Source organism: Hemibagrus wyckioides, linkage group LG16, assembly GCF_019097595.1.
Source record: "Hemibagrus wyckioides isolate EC202008001 linkage group LG16, SWU_Hwy_1.0, whole genome shotgun sequence".
NCBI classification, from domain to species: domain Eukaryota; kingdom Metazoa; phylum Chordata; class Actinopteri; order Siluriformes; family Bagridae; genus Hemibagrus; species Hemibagrus wyckioides.
In genome coordinates, this window is record NC_080725.1 from 21,845,572 (window position 1) to 21,850,000 (window position 4,429).

Consider the following 4,429-nt stretch of genomic DNA (forward strand, 5'->3'; position numbering starts at 1 on the left):
AAGCAAACCAGCCGAGTGGGATTATCTGTAGAGCTGTAGTGCTTTTAATTCCTGAACTTTCCACCTTCACAGCACAACAGGTCTGATTCAATCTGCCTGGACTTGCTTTTGAGGTTCATATTAAACTCATTCAAGTCATGTAACCTGTCAGAGACGTTCAAAACTCCTGGAAAATCACCTTCACAAACAGTAGGATTGATCTATGCTTCACACGTCCATTTCTAAAAGGTTTGCAAGAACTCCGTTTAAAATATTTTTTATATTTAAAATAAAAATCACTAGCTCATGCTTATTTGAAATGCAACTAAACCCTAAAACCTAAAAATGTGACTAGATCACACTTATGAAGACAGCAATGTAGTGTTTTGTGTATATTGTTAAGCTAGCTAGTGAGTTAGCTAGCTAGCTAGCTGCTTAGCTTTGTGTCAGGCTATTAGTGATGTTTTACCATTAACTGGATACGTTCCAGGAACAGTGACATCACTTCCTATTTCCTCATGGTTTATCTTGTTATATTTTAAGACCAGAAAAAGCTGATGGGAAAATCCGAGATTCTTAGGCCCTGTCCACACGAACGTGGGTATTTTCAAATCCGCAGCTTTATGCGGTTTGGCCGTTCATCCACACGCAAACGCAGCATCAGGGTGAAGATTTTCAAAAACTCCGGTTGCAGTGTTATCATGTAGACAGCGAAACTGGAGATTTTTGGCTTGTGACGTCAGCATCTCAGGCTTCTTATTGGCCAACATGGCTTTACAGTTGAGATTATATCGCCACCTGTTGGTTTGGCATGCTCTTGACAGCGCTTCATACTGTGTTTTTGCGTTTTCATGTGCAGATTTTTTTTAAAAACGAAGGAGGAAAAACTATATAAAAATACCAGTGTACATATGGACTAGGCCTTACATGCTGTTATTTGTATTTTCTTTTAAAACAGGAAGTCAGAGTGGAATAGTGGCATTTGATTGATTTACGCAGCAGCCAATAGTGTTTGAGAAATATTGCCAAGTTTTGGGACACCCCTCCAAATAATTGAATTCAGGTGTTGTTTTTCAGGGTTTGGGCTCAGCCCCTTAGTTCCAGTGAAAGGAACTCTTAATGCTTCAGCTTCATACCAAGACATTTTGGACGATTTCATGCTCCTAATTTTGTGGGAACAGTTTGGGGATGACCCCTTCCTGTTCCAACATGACTGGATAAGCGAGTTTGGTGTGGAGGAACTTGACTGGCCTGCACAGAGTCCTGACCTCAACCCTATAGAACACCTTTGGGATGAATTAGAGTGGAGCCAGACCTTCTCGTCCAACATCAGTGCCTGACCTCACAAATACACTTCTAGAGGAATGGTCAAAAATTCCCATAAACACACTCCTAAACCTTGTGGAAAGCCTTCCCAGAAGAGTTGAAGCTGTTATAGCTGCAAAAGGGCGGGACAACTCCATATTACATTCATGAGCATGGCAGACGTCCCAAAACTTTTGCCAGTATAGTGTATGATGCCGTGCCCCTCAAAATAACACCAATAAAGTAAGGCTAAATACAGAGAATTAATTTCAGCTGCTTACAAAGACCAAGATCCTCCCTGGTGGCGAGATTTATATTTCTAGAGAGAATTTGATTGGACAAACATGAAGGTTAGCATCATTATAAGAATTTGTCTAATATGACACTAACAGGCTTGGAATTCTGCCATTTTGTTGTTATTTTGTTCATCTGTATATTTACACACTTGCTTATTTGGACATTTTCCTCCACGTTTGGTGAAGAAAGTAATTCCATCATCTTTAAATCGCCTCCATCCTCCTCGTATCTCAGAAGCAGTCCATCAGCCGCTGCTGCGCTGTTCAGACTCTCCAAAGTCCTGTTAAATCATGACCTTACGCAATCCAGACGAGCAGACGAGCGCCGTCGCAGGTCCGTAATGAAAGCCGGAGGAAACCGCGGCTCTGATGCACCTGTAGTTACACCGTGTGCTATTGTAAAGAGCTTGCGGCCGAGACACTGACACGAGCGATTACGCCCAGCTCCAGTCACGTCCTCGCCTGCCAATTAGAGTGTCGTTACACAGCCAGAACAGAGACACTGGAGTTCTGTTTGCTGGCCAAAAGTTATGTTATGGAGACAATGATGAAATAAACCCCCTTTTTCAACCACCCTCCACCCCCACCCCCTGTTTTTTAGTGCCAAACAATTCTCGCTCTTTGTTTTTGCCCTATTAGGATGACTGCAGTGAGCTGCATCACACACCACGGTGCTCTGCTTTATGTGTTTCTGAGGCTGTAATGATCCTCTGCTCCTTTATTCACAAGGATGGGCATGAGAGAGAGGGACAGAGCGAGAGAGAGAGAGAGAGAGAGAGACAGAGAAACAGAGAGAGAGAGAAAGAGAGAGAGACAGAGAGAGAGAGAGAGAGAGATAGATAGAGAGAGAAACAGAGAGAGATAGAAAGAGAGAGAGATTAGTAAGTATGGAATTAACTGATAGATAGATAGATAGATAGATAGATAGATAGATAGATAGATAGATAGATAGATAGATAGATAGATAGATAACAACAAAAAGTTTTTTAAACAAAAAATTAAATAAATAAGTAAATAGAAAAAGGCTGTGAGTTTCTGAAACCCGAGCTCGTCCCTGATCACTCAGAGAGCGGCTAATCGACGTCTGAAGGCCTACCTTTTCCTGAATCACTTAAACTAGCTCTTATTTTTCCCTGTTTTTATGTATTGTTATATGTTTAAAAAAACAAACAAACAAACAAGAAAAACACAAACACACCAAGTCAATTTTAGGCTAATTTTAGTATCCTAAGTCTGTAACCTATTGAACCAGTGTTAATGTATTCATTGATCGAGACTTAAAGCACTTTTGTACGCCTCTCTGGATAAGAGCATCTGCCAAATGCCAGAAATGTAAATGTAATACACCTCCTATATCTCCTAGATGTACATCTAACTGCTCTGAGGTTATGTCTCTAAACACTTTTGAATAAATGACCCAAAAATATACGAAACCTTCACGTTTTTGACGATCCCGAGTCTTTCCTGAGGCATTTGGGTTTCTACTCAGTGAACATTTCTACATTTTTTCATGACCACTTTCTCAGAGTCGCTCCACGTTAATGCAAGTCTTCAGTCCCTGTAGTATGAAGTCATCAGTACTGGTTGCCATGGCAATAACGTTAGGTATTTCAGTGGGTGGAGCAACTAGCATTCCAGTGAAACATTCTGGAGGAAGATTTGGCATTTGTGTATAAATATAAAATCCAGCAGATTAGATCTGAATCAGATGAAGGAGAAGAAGGAGATGATCGAGATGTCTTCACTTCCACGGGTAATCGCTATTTGTCTAAAGAATTTCATCTTTCCTCAAACTGTTGTGTCTCTGAAAAAAAAATGTTAGATTAAATTGGAGATTGATTTAAGTCGTGATATCAGAGCAACATCTGCTAATAGTCTTTAATGGAAAAGCCACAATCATGCAGCAGCATCTCTGATATCTTCGTGGAGGACCGTCCTCTTCTGGCCACGTCGTTAATCAGCTCAGAAAACGATTCTAAAACTTTAGTTAAAACTGTACAAGTAGGTGATGTCTAAAGATCTTATTTAAAAAACAAACAAACAAACAAACAAACAAATAAATAAATAAATAAATAAATAACAGAAATTTTACATTTATCTTTACAATTTTTAAATTTATATTGTGAACCAATCAATTAAAGAAAAACTTTTATTTATTTGTTTGTTTTTATTCATTGATTGATTGATTTATTTAAAGAGAACTTAAATTTTTTTATAATATTTTTTATTTCTTTATTATTATTGTGAACCAATTATCATTCATTCATTCATTGTCTATACCCGCTTATTCCTAGGACTCCTAGGGTCACAGTCTGCTGGAGTCTATCCCAGTACACATGGGGCGAAAGGCAGGGGTACACCCTGGACAGGTTCGACCCTGGGATTCGAACCCAGGACCTTCTTGCTGTAAGGCAACAGTGCTAACCACTAAGCCACCGTGCTTATTTATTTATTTATTTATTTAAACAGAACTTTTAATATTTTTTATAATATTTTTTATTGTGAACTAATTATCAATTAAACAGAAACTTTTATTTATTTATTTGTTTGTTTGTTTGTTTGTTTGTTTGTTTTATTAATTAATTAATTTAAACAGAACTTTTAACATTTTTTACAATATTTTTTATTTCTTTATTTTTTATTTTGAACAAATTATCAATTAAACAAAAACTTTTATTTATTTATTTATTTATTTATTTATTTATTTATTTATTTATTTACTGTTTGAAACAGGAGGAATAATTTAATTTGGTTTTATTTCTGTGGCAGTTTTAACAGTGGATATTGTCACAAAGCAGTTTACAAGAGTGTAACATTTACAATAAAAATAAGTTTAATTTCTGAGTCGA